The 18,359-nt window shown below is 39.2% G+C and overlaps 1 protein-coding gene across 4 annotated transcripts in view; it reads right to left on the bottom strand.

The window, feature by feature from the left end:
• Positions 1-18,359, bottom strand: part of LOC127438356 (gamma-adducin-like) — a 140,791-nt gene that overhangs the window by 87,239 nt on the left and 35,193 nt on the right. For 2 of the 4 annotated variants that reach the window (XM_051693884.1, XM_051693885.1), the window contains one exon: positions 11,550-11,602. The exons of 1 other annotated variant lie outside the window; for it this stretch is intronic. The gene's annotated coding sequence lies outside the window, so the exon portion shown is untranslated. Of the gene's footprint in view, positions 1-11,382; positions 11,426-11,549; positions 11,603-18,359 lie in introns of all 4 variants that reach the window. One more of the 4 variants, XM_051693887.1, reaches the window with a different exon arrangement.

The raw sequence follows: 18,359 nt of genomic DNA, 5'->3' as shown, positions 1-18,359 counted from the left end.
TGAAACAACGTCAAACTCTTTTGGGTAAAGGAGTTGAGGAGAGTTGTGACTAGTGGTATTAAACCAGCAGTATTTTGGAGAACCAGTGTTTCTGAAGTGGTGACTTTGCTGTGAGGCAAAAACTATCACATTAACTTAGATTAAACAAAGACCTTTTGGAACTATCGGTTATCGGTAAAAATCAATGCCGTTCGTGTTTTTTTTTTCTCTCCGTGTTCCTCTGGCACATAATACACATCAAGTATTTATTAGCCCATATCACAATATTTACTTTATACTGTTTCTATTGTAATAAATTGTAGATGATTGTAAGAGTGCAAGTTTTGCTTCACTTCTGTGTTTGTGTGAGCTGGAAGCACAGACATTTCAAAATAATGGATGAGTTTTGGACATGTTTATGGTTATGCACCAAAGTTTAATAAACTCACCAAAAAAGAAACGTCCTCTCACTTTCAGCTGCTTTTATTTTCAGCAAACTTAACATGTGTAAATATTTGTAAGAACATAAAAAGATTCAACAACTAAGACATAAACTGAACAAGTTTCACAGACATGTGACTAACAGAAATGGAATAATGTGTCCCTGAACAAAGGGTCAAAATCAAAAGTAACAGTCAGTATCTGGTGTGGCCACCAGCTGCATTAAGTACTGCAGTGCATCTCCTCCTCATGGACTGCACCAGATTTGCCAGTTCTTGCTGTGAGATGTTACCCCACTCTTCCACCAAGGCACTTGCAAGTTCCCGGACATTTCTGGGGAGAATGGCCCTAGCCCTCACCCTCCGATCCAACAGGTCCCAGACGTGCTCAATGGGATTGAGATCCGGGCTCTTCACTGGCCATGGCAGAACACTGACTTTCCTGTCTTGTAGGAAATCACGCACAGAACGAGCAGTATGGCTGGTGGCATTGTCATGCTGGAGGGTCATGTCAGGATGAGCCTGCAGGAAGGGTACCACATGAGGGAGGATGTCTTCCCTGTAATGCACAGTGTTGAGATTGCCTGCAATGACAACAAGCTCAGTCCGATGATGCTGTGACACACCGCCCCAGACCATGACGGACCCTCCACCTCCAAATCGATCCCGCTCCAGAGTACAGGCCTCAGTGTAACACTCATTCCTTCGACGATAAACGCAAGTCCGACCATCACCCCTGATGAGACAAAACCGTGACTCGTCAGTGAAGAGCACTTTTTGCCAGTCCTGTCTGGTCCAGCGAAGGTGGGTTTGTGTCCATAGGCAACGTTGTTGCCGGTGATGTCTGGTAAAGACCTGCCTTACAACAGGCCTACAAGCCCTCAGTCCAGCCTCCCTCAGCCTATTGCGGACAGTCTGAGCACTGATGGAGGGATTGTGCATTCCTGGTGTAACTCGGGCAGTTGTTGTTGCCATCCTGTACCTGTCCCGCAGGTGTGATATTCGGATGTACCAATCCTGTGCAGGTGGTGTTACACATGGTCGCCACTGTGAGGATGATCGGCTGTCTTTCCGTCTCCCTGTAGCGCTGTCTTAGACGTCTCACAGTACGGACATTGCAATTTATCGCCCTGGCCACATCTGCAGTCCACATGCCTCCATGCAGCATGCCTAAGGCACATTCACGCAGATGAGCAGGGACCCTGGGCATCTTTCTTTTGGTGTTTTTCAGAGTCAGTAGAAAGGTCTTTTTAGTTTTTATAACTGTGACATTAATTGCCTACCATCTGTAAGCTGTTAGTGTCTTAACGACCGTTCCACAGGTGCATGTTCATTAATTATGGTTCATTGAACAAGCATGACAAACATTGTTTAAACACTTTACAATAAAGATCTTTAAAGTTATTTGGATTTTTACAAAATTATCTTTAAAATACAGTGTCCTAAAAAAGGGATGTTTCTTTTTTTGCTGAGTTTATTTAGGGGTTTGTTCAAATCACAAACCTTAACTGAGAGCCTTAAGCTTCTGTCATGTAAAGTGTCTCATTTTCCAAATGTCCCTTCTATGCATCTATCTATTTATTTTAAGCAGGTATGTTGTGTTTGGAGAGTGTTTTCAATTTTTAGGTTGTTGCACCCGAGGCCATCAGCACTGAATGCCACAGTTGGCTCCATTTCTGAAATTTCCAGAAATTGCCCCTCAGTGACTGCCGTTCTAAAGCATTGCAAACGCTACACAGAACATTCTAGATTCAGTTCCTCTACCGCTAAGAATGGACACCTTGGAAATCTCAGGATTTAATTTCTGGAATACTTAGAATCTTGCATAACTCAACTATACATTAGCAGATTGTCGCTTGCAGCTCCCAGTTTCTTCTTGTCAGCTTTTGGACAGTGTCCAACAGGCTTTCCCTCGTGGATGAATAATTAATTGTATATTGATTTTTAATGTACCCCGAGAGACACGTGCTCACAGAGGCCCTGCTGAGGGCTTTCATTTGGGCTTTCTCCTCCCATAACTCTTATACTTCACTGTCTCCTTCGGTCATCAATTAATAAGACATCAGGAACCACAGATTGGATAGGAAAGAGCTCTATGTAGATGATTTGTAGAATACGGATATGTATTAGGCTATCCAATTTGAAGTTGCTTTGCTGCCAAAACCCTGAATTAAGGCAAACACTGTTGTTTTCAGGAAAACAAAATTGTCTTTAGGACTCCTATTGACCTTAGGCAGGGTAGATGCCATTGAGTCAAATAAAAACAAGAATGTAACGGATAAAATTACAGTCCGTTTGTATTAAACGGCTAAATTCTGTTATCATTTACTCACCCTCATGTCATTCCAAACACATATAACTTTATTTTTTTCCATTCATGAATAAGACATGGCTGCTTCCCTCATTAATGTGCCAGCGTGAGCTAGGGTGGATGTCTTTGGCTATGTCCACATTAATCCGGATACGTATGAAAACTGCGTTTTTGTTTTCGAAACGCTCTCCATCCACACTGCCATTTTCAAGCATTTTACAAAAGTTGCTCATCCACACCGAAACGTATGAAAACTCTTAAATCCCTTACTGTGCATGCGAAAAATTGCCGTTCCATGTACGGTCTTTATTGTCCTCCTGTTCCGTCGCTGGGCAGCCATTCAGAGCAAACTTTGCATTGCCTTTAAAGAAATTCAATTGTGAAGGCTGTACAAAGTAACAATTATCTTTAGCAACACTATCAAAGTGAATAGCAGGCACAACAACATCGCTACAACATGGGCCGCCATCTTGATTATTTTGGGTTGAATATGTCATCGTTTTCAGATATCTCCATTTTCCCTGTCCACACTACAACGCGAAGATACCGTTTTCAAATGTATCTACTTGGGAGAGTGTTTTCGAAAAGCTCCATTTTCGCTGTCAAAAATGTCATCTCAGTGTGGAAGGAAGGCCCAAACGTAGAGGAAAAGAAGCATTTTCAAATGAAAACATATTAGTGTTGATGTGGCCTCAGTGAATAATCTCTCCGTTTAAAAACTATTGTATGACTTTAGAAAAATTGGAATATAATCCACAAGTCATTTAGACTTCTTTTATGAAACTTTTATGGTGCTATTGCATCCTTTTGAAGTTTGAAAGCACCAGTTCCCATTCATTGTTATAGCATTAAAAAGAGCAACCAGTCCATTCTTTTTTCTCTCCCCTTTTCTCCCCAATTTGGAATGCCCAATTCCCAATGTGCTCCAAGTCCTCATGGTGGCGTAGTAACTCGCCTCAATCCAGGTGGTGGAGGACGAACCTCAGTTGCCTCCGCATCTGAGACAGTCAATCTGCGCATCTTATCACGTGGCTTGTTGAGCGCGTTACCGCGTTACATAGCGCGTGTGGAGGCTTCACGCTATTCTCCGCGGCATCCACGCATAACTCACCACGTGCCCCACCGAAAGTGAGAACCACATTATAGCGACCACGAGGAGGTTACCCCATGTGACTCTACCCACCCTTGCAACCGGGCCAATTTGGTTGCTTAGGAGACCTGGCTGGAGTCACTCAGCACGCCCTGGATTCAAACTCGTGACTAGCCAGCGTCTTTACTTGCTGAGCTACCCATGCCCCCGCAACCAGTCCATTCTTAAAAATCTGTGTTTCACAGAACAAAGAAATTCATACATATTTGGAATGACGTGGGTGAGTAAATGAAAGAATTTCATTTTGGGGTGAACTATTTATTTTAGGTCTTAGGTAAGGTCTAATTTTCACAACATATGTTTTCCGATGGATGTTTTACTCTGCAATGTTTTTAGAAAGACGTATTTTAAATGTTTCGTCAGCTGAAAGATCAATTCCAATGCGCATACACCACTGAACAGATAACATCTATTCTTCTCAGCCTCATTTGCATTCACATCAAATTAAACAAGTCGATAGGCTGCTTTAGAAAGCTTATCTTAATCATGAGTTACAGAAATAGAGGCATTTTTAGAATAGAGGCAACACTTACTTGGACAAAGAGTCTCCAGCTGGGGATTTTGAGACAAACTAGATGTACTTTACCAATGACTTGTTCTGTAGAATAGTAGGTAAAAACTCCATATGACAAGTTATAAATATGATTATTTAGTGTCTCTCCGTGTGCCTTTGTGCCTCTTTAGTTAACTTATTGACCCTTAGCCAATCGTCTGACAATACTAAAAACTCACTAAGATGACAACCAGTTTGGAGCCCCATCTAATTTTATCCAAAGTGTTGCAGAAGAAACAAGCCTAGGGCTAACCATCAAAACCACATTGCGTAGTCATTTCACTGTGATTGCCAGTGACACTTGAGTCATAAAGTGGCTAAAGTATGGTGCTTCTAGTCTCAGCTCTCACACGTGAGGTGTTAACCACCCTCAGTGTGTGAACCCCAAGAGACAGATGTGTTGAGTTTGGTTTTAATGGAGGTGGTGTTATCTTCCCTCACCACCCATCAAGATTTACTGAAGTGGAGGATATTCCAGAGAAAAAAAAAACGGATCGTTCCAAATTAATTCAGATGGGATGAGCCACTTTCGAAGTTGTAAAATAGCAACAAAGCAATGGTATAGCGACATACTATACTATGACACTGAGCAAATAGCATGCTGCATGTCTACTGAAACATCCAAACGTCAACTGCCAAGCAAATGACAAAAAAGGTTATCATTAAAAGAAATGGCCCAAGAACCAAGAATGCAGAGTCGTAAATCAAATTTAGTGACTTTGTTTCAGGATTGCCGATCAATTTGCGGATTAGGGTTACCTCTTGTGCTACTTCCAAATGCCCATATTAGTTATAAAATATGGTGTGCGCTGATGTATTTTGACTGGCCAGCTTGTTAATGAACTTTGCCTGAAAAGCAATCAGGCAACGAGCGTGCATGACCTGTAGTGAACACTTCAATATGTAAAGATAGAAATCATCGGACTGGCTCCTATCCAGCAAGTATGTACTTAATTTTCCTGTGTAGGCCATAATGCATACTCTCAAGTATTATGTCATTGATCAGGGTCCTGAATGGGCTTGCAAAATACCATATGGAACAAAAAAAGACGAAGACATTAGGCAGAATTTAAATTTTTGGGTCAACTATCTCATAACATATGTACTTTTTTGTTTGCAGTTGTATTTTACTGCATGGAGAGAAAGAGGCTGTTCTTCACCACCAGACTTAGGATGAAATACCTTCAGGATTCAAACTAAATTAAACTGAAGTTTTGAAGGCGTCTAAAAACATTTGGCTTATTAATGTATGATTGCCAAGTCCCCTGTGCTTAATTTCCTTAGAAACGGCTATAAGTCTTCTATTATTGGCAAGTTTTTGAATTAGAGCAACATTTACAAGTTTTTTCCTGTTTCTGTGCCAGGTTTAGTGCTGATGTTAGATAAACAGTATTTTATGACAGGAATGATAAGTGGAGGGTGATGAAAGGGCTGGACCCTCACGACGGTCATTTAGGCTACATGAGCCAAAGCACGAACAATGAAGGAAAATCCTGATAATAAAAGAACTTTGCGACTGAGATCTGCGCTGATTAATGGGTCTTCCTGTGATTTGGAAAGGCTGTTGCAAGACGCTCAAAACACATATTTCAAAACAGAAAAAAATTGGCCTTTACGCCTCACTTTTTTTGTACTCCAAGGAATAGAAATACAGTAATCGAAATAATGTCGTTAAATCAAAACCAGAATTGCAGTCTATAAAGATGGGCCAACATAACAGTGTCTGTATCCCAAGACCCTTTAAAGGAATATTTCACCCCAAAATTAAAAATGTCATTACACAGCTGCAGCATTAACCTCTTCAACTCTGTGAACCCACCGGCGGGTCCAACAGGGGGCACTATGTCACAAAAAAGTTTACACTTACAAAGTCAGGCATATCTGGCAATGTTTGAAAGCTTAGAATCTGAACTTTTCATAGATATCCATCTCTTCTACATTTATGTTACATAATGTAACAAAATATGGCCTGAAAACATTTGCACCGCAAATCAGCGCCACCTAGAGGTAATGTGGTAGAAATATTAATGAAAAAATAGCACTTAAATAGACAAATCATATATTAAAGCTCTCATTCTCAGGAATGACTGTATAGTTAATTTTTTGCCCTAATACCACAGTTCGGAAGATTTTAAAAAGAATCACAAATTGAAATATGATTACTGTAAGACATCAAAATAAAAAACGTCTCGTTTATGCGCTGATCACTGCTGCTGTAGCTAAAATATAAAGATAAAATATACTTTCTCTTATATATGCTCTTACTATATTTTTTACTTGTCTGCGAGCTTGCTTGTGTGAATAATCCAATTTTAATCTTGTGAAAATATGCAGTCCAGCAGGAAAAGCATGCTAAACAAATCAACGGAAATATATGTTATCGACTACTGATGATAAAATGTTATACATAATCGCAAAGAGGAGGATTACAGCTATCAGATTGAGCTTCTAGTCCACTCAGTGGCAGAGATATTCAATGAAACTCTGGGGGTGGTGCATGAACTGAAATTGACTAAATGTCTATGGACAAGCACATCATTCATATGTATCTGGGCAAGGTCAGATGAGGTGACAGGCATCACTTCAGGATGAATCGATTAGCCTACAGCAAGTGGAATTTACCAGTCTTCCACCAAAGAGCTTCTGAGAAATATAAAGAGTCTCAGCAGCTTGCCCAAAAAATCACGAGTGTCCGGAGAGAGAGACCAACCAATAAAACAGCCCTTTGATAGTGTCTCTCTCTCTCTCTCTCTCTCACTCTGATTCGTGAGCCAGAGAAGCCAAACACATCACTGCACATTAGTTCAGTCCATTACAATGTGTCTGTTGATGAGGACACACAAAGTATCAGAGCAGGTTGGCAGGGGAGGGGGCATTGTGAGATGTTCCATCCCCTGCCCAAAATGTAACTGAGAAAAAAAGAAAAGAGAGAAAAAAATAAATAAAATAAAACAGTAGCCCATTTTAGCTACTAAAGGCAAGAAGGTCATCTCCGGTAATGGACAAGATTTCAAATTCATAAAGGAACTGATTTTATGGAAAGGAATTCCTCAAAAGAACATCTAATCCAATCTGATCTGACAGATCCAAAAATACCCCCTCCAGACCATGCAGTTACACGCTGATCTTTTCTGCACTATCACTATAATCTGGATACATCTGAAAACAGCGTTTGCATTTTCGAAACGCTCTCCGTCCACTCTGCCTAATGTGGCCTAAATTGCACAAGTAAACAGATTCACCCTGCGCTTTCCAGGGGGTTTGCGCAAATATTGGTGCATGCTAAAGTGATGAAAATGATGAAATAACAAACACAACCTAGTCTAATAGAATCATGTAACTATACCTACATTTATGTAAAATGATTTTACATGGCTTGTTGTATGCATCACGGCAGTTGTTCCGGTGAAATTAACACTAGAGTCGGTAAAAATGATTTATTCATTTTCACACAAATCATGAGTAAAATAATCAGGCAGAATATCAGTTCATAAACACTTACTTTCCACAGTGTTCATCTAACAATACTATTTTATGACATCTAAACACTTACTATAGTACATAACTTGTAAGGCGAGTTACATTACCGACTACATTTACAAGCTTGTTCGACTTCGATCAAATTGCACGGTAACTCAACTGATACAAGTTCTGAAAAGCGAGTCAATATGAATGCCGAAACAGTCATAGAAGCACCACCTAATGACGTGGTTGCTTTAGCAATTGTGTTTTTCATGTCACATTTGCTTTTTATGACACTCTTGTCAAAACTTAATCTGTTTGGGAGAACACTTAAAGGGTTAGTTCAACCAAAAATGATAATTCTCACATCATTTACTCACCTTTAAGTCATCCCAGATGTGTATGTCTTTCCTTCTTCAGCAGAACCGAAATGAAGATTTTTATAAGCACATTTCAGCTCTATTTTTCCACACATTGAAAGCGAATGGGTTCTGTGAAGATGATGGCTGTCTGACGGTCCAAAAGGAATATTTAGGCAGCATAAAAGTAATCCACGCCACTCCTGTCGATCAATGAATGTCTTCTAAAGCAATTCGATAGGTTTGTGTAAGAAACAAATCAATAATTAAAATGTTTTTAACTTTAAATCACTGCTTCCGTCCACCGCTCTATTGATGTTTAAAAGCTCTCAGCTCTGTGACTGGTAGCAGGAAGCGTTTTTTTAAAAATGTAATAAAGTTTTAATTATCGATTTATTTTTCACACAAACCTATCGATTTGCTTCAGAACACATTCAATGATCGACTGGAGTCATGTGGATCACTTTTATGATGCCTAAATATGACTTTTGGACCATCAAACAACCAGCAGCATCACGGCACCCATTCGCTTTCATTGTATGGACAAACAGAGCTGAAATGTGCTTATAAAAATCTTCATTTCGGTTCAGCTGAGGAAGCAAAGACAATCACATCTGGGATGGCTTAAAGGTGAGTAAATCATGAGATAATTATAATTTTTGGGTGAACTAATCCTTTAACTCGCTTTTAGCGCCACACAGTGGACAATTCTCCTCGGAACTGCCATGACATGTATTGTATAATGAACCACGTACATTTTGGAAAAATTTTGCAACAGTAATGATCTTTTCATGAGATTAGGCAGAACAAATCACAATAATTAAACTGTTTTTTTTAATTGGAAGTATTTTTGTATAGTTGTTTTGAAAAGAGTCAAGTCATGCAACTGTTGTGTTTTCATGATGGATCATTGCGGTCACTTCAGAGTACTTCTGCCCATTCCTAGGCCAAACAATCTTATATCATTGTTTTTGGGGGTTTTTTTGCAAATCAATTTCAGTAAGTACGCAATAACCTTGGCCTTTGATTTACTGCCACAAATGCTTTTTGAAGTTTTCTTAGGTAAACATAGACACAGACACAAACATACATGCAATTACACACACACCAGAGCAACTGCATTACCATGACCCATCATGGTTAACTCAGCTGCTGCTATTAAGGGAAACACCCAACTGGACACACAATAAACCCACCCTCAATATTCAGTGTCTCTTGAGTTAAAAGTTTTTTCAGCATTCTACAGCAGTGAAGTCACTCTAGACAGACTGTATTAAGTGGGAGTGAGTCCTTTTATGCAGTCAGGCTCTTATTACATTACAAGACCACAGCGCAGGCTTTACTTGACAGCATTATGTTGATTCCCACAAAACATAATTTCTCTCGGCACTTGCTTTTAGGGAGGAAGAGAGACAAAAAAAGTGGGAAGTGATCCAACTACCATGTGTTTGCTGTTTTCACAAGATAATATCTGAGCCCCAGAGAAAAGCCATCTGGGAAAAAACGTGGACACCCCCTCAAACGCCACATCATTGAGAGACAGAGATAACAAGGAGATAAGCCTTCCACAACTACACATCTCTCCAGAAATGCATCTAGCACAAAAACATACTAATACATTTCAAGACGTTGCTTAAACTGTAAACGCTGTAGCACACATGACATAATAATGGAGGTGGAGATTGATTTCTGTGAGTTTTTATGTGCGTGCTATAAAAACGAGTGAAATATAAAGAATGAGATGGAGCAGAGAGCTTAGGGAGTGAAGCGTAGGCTTGAAGAGACGTTTGAGACATTTTTTGCAACCAAGCCAGAGAATGAGGCAGCAGAGAATGACTTGTGTGGCCGATGGGATGTACAAAGCAACTCTGATCTGTTTGTTAAAGGCTTAAGCAGACAGCGTTTGTGTGTGTTTGTCGTTTAAAGATCCATCCAGTCCACCTCAGCACGTCTACACAAACCCTGTAAAGCGTCGGACTACTGTCCAGACATTATTCACCTCTTATTAACTTATAAAAATATAGTTTTTTCATTGCATTGATCACAATGAATTTTGATTTAGAGGATTACAATAACGGAGTCTAAAGCCACTTAACCCGTAACTCCGATTAGAACAGTTGCATTTAGTGGATTTAGCCAAAAATCACATCCAGCAAATAAAGTGAGACCAAGACCAGAGCGACAGATTATTACAGCAATTTCAACCATGAAGTGTGGAAACGGTCATAGCTGGCATCACGATCATTAAGAGTCCCCAAGGGAACTGAGACTAATGACAATTGCTTTTAGTTATTGATGTTTTATTTGATGACTTTATATGGTCCAGGGAAAGAACAAAAACAAATATTCTGTAACGTATTGGAAAATCCTTAAGCATTTTCAAGTTTTAAAATATTGGGATGGGACGATATGGTTCTCTCATGATTCAGTTCGATAAACGATGCGAGGTTCATGAGTCGATATAATCTCGAATTGTACAATAACACTTAAATTACAAAATATTACAGAATTTCTTTAAGCAAAAAACACAATTTCATCAAAAAGTTCTTTAATACATAATAGAAATGCTCAAAGTTTAAATAATAAGAGTTGCTCATATACCTTTCTCTATAAGATCATAAACAAATAAGCTTTCAAAAATAGTGTGGTACATTCAGGCTGATCAGGTGCAGAACCAGCAATAGAACTGAACAGAACCTGTCCTGAAAAGTATGTTGAAAGTGTACATTCATTTTTTTATCATTTGTTTGTCATCATTATTATAATCAAAATGTAATTTAGTACAAATAAAAATATTCTACATTATATTAATCAATATTATATCATGAAATGGTTTGTATAATAATGATATGAGCTATCACCATTTGAATAATTTGTAAAATGTATTAGTAAAAACACTGAGTTTACATTAATTTGTATAAGAAATGCTATAAAGTTTACTGTCACTTAAATTATGATTATTTTTAAAACTTTTTTATTTGACTAAAGAACAGAAAGAATATTAAGACACATTATTCAATGAAAGTGGAGTCACCTCATCTTTGATGGACACACATTATACGGAGGTATAGTAAGTATTTTCATAAAGCAAAATGTATTTATGATAAAATGAAAATAAAAAAACTTGCCTAAACACCTGTAGTTCCCCACCCCAAGACCTTGTGTCCACATCTGAAACATTTCAATTCAAAAACATCTCCAGATTCAACCAATTTTGTAACTTGAGGGCTCAAAGGTGATGCGAGTCAGGGTTCAGCTGAAGTACTCGCTGTGAATGAGCTTTATATAGTCTTACCTGCTGGGAGCCCAAGACCGCACCGCCTGTTAGCAATCACACTGCTGTATCACCTGAAAGAAACAACACGAAAATACACTTAAAATACACAAAGAGCATTCATTATGTTGACATGCACTTTAGAAGTTTGGTTTCAGTTGGACTGAAACGATACCAATTCGTCTTTTTAAAATGTCATGTAACCGCTTTAGGCTACGTCCACATTAATCAGGATACATTTGAAAATAGCATTTCGTTTTCACAATGCTTTCTGTCCACACAGCCGTTTTCAAGCCTTTCCCGATATGAAACGTATGGAAACTCTGAAATCCCCTTACTGCACATGCGAAAAATCGCCCTTCCATGTGCAGTGAGAAACACATTTGTCCTCGTGTTCTGTCGCCGGACAGCAATTCCGAGTAAACTTCCCATCGCCTTTAAAGAAATGCAATGTGAAGGTTGTTCTAAGTAACATTTATCTTTAACAACACTATCAAAGTGGGTAGCAGGCACAACAACGTGTAGACGTGGCCTTAGTCTGACTGAAATCGTACCAGTCACCTGTCTAATGGAGCATGCACACAACTGCAAGGCCATTTATGGTCAGAATAACATGTATATAAGTCGAGCTACAATCACATTATCTAGGCCTGTTAGTCCAACTTCACAAAAATCTATTTCAGTCAGACAAAAGCATTTACACTCCACATAAATGAATGCTCTTATATAAAAAAAAATAAAAAAAATGAGATGTGCATCCCAAACCATACAATTCTGCATGATTATATGCCATTTTGTAGTGCAAGTAGTGCAAGTACTATGTTTACACTGAAAAGGCAGCAAAAATAAGTGTCCTTTAAGCACCCGGATGATGCACTCTTGCAACCGTCAAAACGGAGTGTGGAATGTTGAACACTTCATGCGCTCTGTGTATGCGGCTTGCCGTATATCGTGGAAAGGGCGGAGTTAACTTGTTGCACTGCTGGTCTGATAAAAACAGTTGTAAATAATGAAGAATGTAGCAGCTAGCGAAACATCAGTGGATATAGCACCTTACAAATGGGAAGTGAGTGCTTTACCATCACCCCAAGCTGTGTGAATATGTACGTTGTTTAAGATACAAGTGTTGAACTGAGGTTGGCTAACACGCTAGCGGCAACACATCACGTGCGCTTGAAACGTCACTTCCATCAGCTGTTAAACAGCAAATGCTTCCGTGTAGTAAAAAAACATTAAGTGTTCCATTTTCATCTGATGATACTACATGGCTGAGTGCATGGTATGTTTTGCAAAGTGCGTAGTGTATGGTGTGTCATTTGGGACACAGCTAAGGAAACTGACTAACTTTTTTAAAAAGCTGCCAAAAAGATAGGAGCCAGCTTCTTCAATGCCCCCAACAGATCCACGTACAATGAAAGCACATCAAACAGACCTATTACATGGCAAAGAAAATGAATGAAAGCAGCAGCAACAATCCAGTCATGTACCCACATGCAAAAACCAACTGAAAATGACTGCTTGTGCAAACGACAACATACTGTGTAATTCATCTACAGTGATAAACGCTGACAAACAGCCGAAAGCAAGCAAGCAAAAAGCAGCTACGACAATATTTCTCTCATGACTGCAGAGGTTTATCATAACTCTCTAAATGACAAGGTGCTCTTCCTTCCACATCTGAAGTCACTTGTTCATCTCTTCAAATGCGTGGAATGTGTACATGAAAGCCAAAAGATTAAAACTGTAGACATAGACACAATATAAAAACCTTATCAGTCATAGCTGTTAAATGAAGAATGAGACAAGGCAAAAAAAATAAATAAATGGTAACTCCTGCACACAAACCTTGCCAAGTGTTCTAAATATGGTTTGGGTGTTATGCTGGTGTCCCAGCCTGATCAGACTTGCAGGTTTTAGAAGGAATTTTGGGCACCTGTCATCTGGCCGGACTGGGAGACCAGCTAGACCAACTGAAGACCATTCACTCTTGCAAATAAATGCGGTTGCAAGTCCCAAAACTTTGCAGTGTGTAATACATTCAAATATTTTCAGAAGGACCATTTTTATGTCTTGAGCGCCACCATAAAGTCATAATTTCTAGTCGGAAACTTGGGATTTTCTCAAAACCCTGACTGTGAGTTGGAAGCGTGTCAATTAAAAGAACCATGGCAGAAGCAAATTGATTTTGATTATAAGTTGTAGAATAATTGGGAATATTGACTGTACAGTTTAGTTTATATGCATTTTGTGTAGGCTAAGAAACATATAGAAAGAATTGATTTACACCGATCAGCCACAACATTAAAAGCACCTGCCTAATAATGTGTAGGTCCCCCTCGTGCTGCCAAAACAGCGCCAACCTGCATGAGATGCTATTCTTCTCAGCACAATTGTACAGAGTGGTTATCTGAGTTACTGTAGACTTTATCAGTTCAAACCAGTCTGTCCATTCTCCTTTGACCTCTCTCATCAACAAGACATTTCAGTCCACAGAACTGCCGCTCACTGGATGTTTTTTATTTTTGGCACCATTCGGAGTAAATTCTAGAGACTGTTGTGTGTGAAAATCCCAGAAATACTCAAACCAGCCCGTCTGGCACCAACAATCATGCCACGCTCCAAATCACTGAGATCACATTTTTCCCCATTCTGATGGTTGATGTGAACATTAACTGAAGCTCCTGACCCGTATATGCATGATTTTATGCACTGCACTGCTGCCACACGATTGGCTGATTAGATAATCACATGGATGATTGTTGGTGCCAGACGGGCTGATACTGCCAAAATCACTGCATATATTCATCATTAGCAGCTCTAAACCGCTAATGGGCGCTATAACCATAGAATTTCAACAAGCCAGAAAATATGTTATATTTGATCTGTAGAGGATGTCAGGGGACAGGCTTTAGTTGCAAGTTATCCATTTGAATCAGTTTTTTAAAGATCCCACTCTTCCATCCCCATTTTACATCATCGAAGACATACATTTTATTTTAGCAAACGTTATAGGACTTAACATTAGGGATTGTCATGTGCTTGTCCTTCGGACAAGTGAACTGGTCATTGTAACAGTTCATGGATGGGCAAGGAGGCGGCGGGACACATATGCAATGCGGCCATGTGTGTCTCTCTCTCTTTCAAACCAGCGTCTCTGGCTGCCCTTTATCTCGCTCTACCTCTGATCAGCTGATTCAGCGCCGGCCATGCTCCATCATGGCCCGGCCACGCCCTAATCACACTCATCCCCCGCCCGATTCAGGCTGGGGCACCACTGGTCTGACTAACTCCCCCCCCATCTCTGCAGGGGAGACGCTGCCCTTCCGGCCATTCTGTCAGCCGGTGGTCCACCCCGCCTCCTCATCGGGAGAGACGAGGGGAGGCGTGAGGAGAGGGAAAGGGCGAGCGGAGACACACAGAGAGCGAGAGAGAGAGAGAGAGAAGAACTGCTCCATTACGGCCCAGCCACACCCTCCTCCTCGTCACAGTCATTCACATATCCAAGTAAAAAAGTTACTTGTCCGGAGAGAAAAATTTTTTTTTCAACTATGGTATAAATATAATTGATTCAGAAGCAATATTCTCATCAATATTCTTATTCAGTCACTTGTTTTCCACCAACTTACATTTACATTGTTGTTCTTGGCAAATCAAATACCTAAACAGTATTTTAAATGGATAATTCATGATTACTCAACCTCATGTTGTTCCGAGCCTACAGAAGAAAGAAATTTAAATGAAATACAAAAGGCAGAATGTTAGCCCCAGTCACCATTCACTTTCATTCATCTTTTTTCCATTGAATGGTGACAGACTAACATTCTACCTACAATCTCTTTTTGTGGTCCATGGATGAAAGAATGAATGTCATATGGGTTTGCGATTAGGGTCATCATCTGTTCATTTTCAGTGCATTGTTTCAAATTTAATCTGGTGAGCATTGACTTGAACTTAAAGAGATAGGAATCCTGAAAGAGGAGACCTTGCTGCTAAATCAGTTATGTTTATGAAAAAAAAAAAAAAATAAAAATAAATAAATAAATATATATATATATATATATATATACACATACACACACACGTATATACATACACACACACACATTTCTTTTCACCCAGCAACTAAGTAGTTCCGTGGTTCACAAAGCATTTTTTGCTATTTCTGCCTTTCTTGTGAAGGGTGTTGTATTATCAAGCAAAATCAGATCACTTTTTTAGTTATTGACGTTTTAATCAGGCTGCTTGTCCGGTTGGACAAGTAAAATTCTGTTTAACTTGCCCCTTTAAAAATCTACTTGTCCCGCACAAGCGGACAAGCATTAATGTCGAGCCCTGCGTTATCATCATTTAGACTGCGGGTCTCTTGAATGCTTGATTCTGATTGGTTCACAGACGTGTTCAAGATGTGCAATTATTTTTCAAGTAAACGCACAGCTATGAAGTAGTTCCAGGTCTTGACCGATTAATGGTTCCATATCACTGTTTCAATTATTTCAAATAGCCCTACAGTCTACCACAACAAAATAACTAATTAAAACAAAGACATTGGTTTAGTACATCAGATAAGAATGACAATGTCTACAATATCCTAAATGTATTTCAGTTTCGATTGAAAAGTGCTACCTCTCTTTCTCTCTCTCTTTCACTGTCGTCTCACCCACAAACACACACCGTACATGCTACCACAGCAAAATAACCATATAAACAAAGACACTGGTTAAAGTAAATGGGTTAAGAACATCAAACAATGTCTATAATATCCTACATGTATTTCAATTTCGGTTGAAAAGTGCCCTCGCGCTCCTCGTCTCCACTGAACTTACACATGCTCACAAACATACACACGCGCATGCACACACACGCATCCACACAGCGCATCCACACAGCGCATCCTCCGTTGCTAGTTCTAAAGTGACGTTTTCGAACTAGCAATGAATGCTCTGACTGTATCAAAGCTAGATGCTGAATCCGTGGTGGAAGAAAGTAGTTCCACTCACAAGAGCGTTTTAGGGACGAAAACCAGAAAATGTCTTGAGATAAAACCCTTAATGTCTTAATGTGTGGTAACAGTGGTATAAGCAGAATAAAAGACTCCGCCCTGTTGAATTAACAAAAAATAATGCACAACTGAGGTGTACCGTCACTCCGCTGCGCGCTGTGACCACATTACCACCTCGGGTGTGCATTATATTTTGATAATTTAACGGTCCGTCGTCAATTATTCCTTTTTCTATATGCCAATGATAAATTCAATAGCTAACTAAGCTAAAACTTTAATGCTACCATTAATTTTGCATTGTTAGATCTCCTTCTACACATCAAAATATAAAAGATACAATACAAATAATATTTTAACAAATCATAACGAATCTCACTTCACACTGAACTATGGTGCAAAAAGTGTCCCTTTGAGTCCTTTTTGAAGATTTAAAGTGAATCACTATCAGCTGCCATTGTATCGATATGACAGACCAGGATATTATTAAAATGTCTCCTTTTGTATTCTGCATAAGAAAGCAAGTCACAGGTTAGAAATTCATGAGGGAGAGTAAATTATGACAGAATTTTCACTCCTTTAACTGTGATTTAAGAGCACAGAAGTGCCCAAATAACCTTTGGGGCCACTATATATCATGGAAATACCATGTATTTTTGGACATGTACTATGGAAGTACTAATGTATTCATTGAAGCACCTTTGAGTACAACATAAATACATGAATTATCATAGTATTACCATATGAAACCATCATGTACACCGATACTGCTAAAGAACTTTTTGTAAGGGTAGCACTGTAGTCAATGTTTTTAACTACCATAAATCATGTCTAATGGACATAAATTATAAATTAGGAATGTTATTAGAGCTTTAGTCAGGGAGATACACAAGTATTCCATGTGATACTGCCTAAACTCTGACTGGACCCAATAAAGTGATCAGCTAACAGAGAGGAAGTCCACTTTGAAAGCCTGACAAAGTAAACCTGACAGAATAATGGGCAGATGAGCGTTAAGTAAACCATCTCAATATGTGGGTATCCCAGAGCTCTCTTTATTGCAGAACAGGTGGTGCTCGGGAATCCCTCCAGTAAATGATGAAACCACTGCAGGACTATCACAGTGACTGACAAGTCCTGAAAACATGAATACGGTCAGACCAGTACCTGCTAGCGTGCCTGCCTCTTACATGTAGATTAGTCTCTATGTCATTACATAGCAGCCAATATAAACACTTGTGCCCAAAACAAACTGAATTTTATTCACCCAAGTAGCTTACCCTGCATGACGTGATAGGGCTATTGCCCTTATTTTGCATTTTATTAGATTTGCACAAAAAAGGGGGAGGGGTGATGAAATTTGTCATAAAACCCAATAAAAGCTTTTCAGTGTTTGCATTTTTTATTCACATTTCAGTTGTGTTCATCACAGTCAAATCTAAAAAGCCTCTATCTGGTTTGTGTTGACTAATTTCACTCAATTTTGTTATGTAATACCCACTTTTCAAGATCCAGTCAATTCCTGATGGATAAAATGAAGTCCCAACTTAAACATTTTTCTAGTTAAATATCCTGTTTCACTTAGGCTTCGTCCACATTAATCTGGAACCATTTGAAAATAGCATTTTAGTTTTCAAAACACTCAATCGACACTGCCGTTTTCTAGTGTTTTCCAAAAGTTGCTAGCCAGACTGAAACACAAGAAAACTCTTAAATCCCCATACTGCGCATGCAAAAAATAAATAAATAAATAAATTGCTGTTCCATGTACGATCTGAAATGCAATTGTGCTCATGTTCTGTTTCCGGACAGCAATTCCAAGTAAACATCCCATC

Source organism: Myxocyprinus asiaticus, chromosome 49 (assembly GCF_019703515.2).
Source record: "Myxocyprinus asiaticus isolate MX2 ecotype Aquarium Trade chromosome 49, UBuf_Myxa_2, whole genome shotgun sequence".
Lineage (NCBI taxonomy): Eukaryota > Metazoa > Chordata > Actinopteri > Cypriniformes > Catostomidae > Myxocyprinus > Myxocyprinus asiaticus.
Note: the sequence above shows the minus strand (reverse complement) of the source record. Positions and strands in the feature narration are given on the sequence as shown.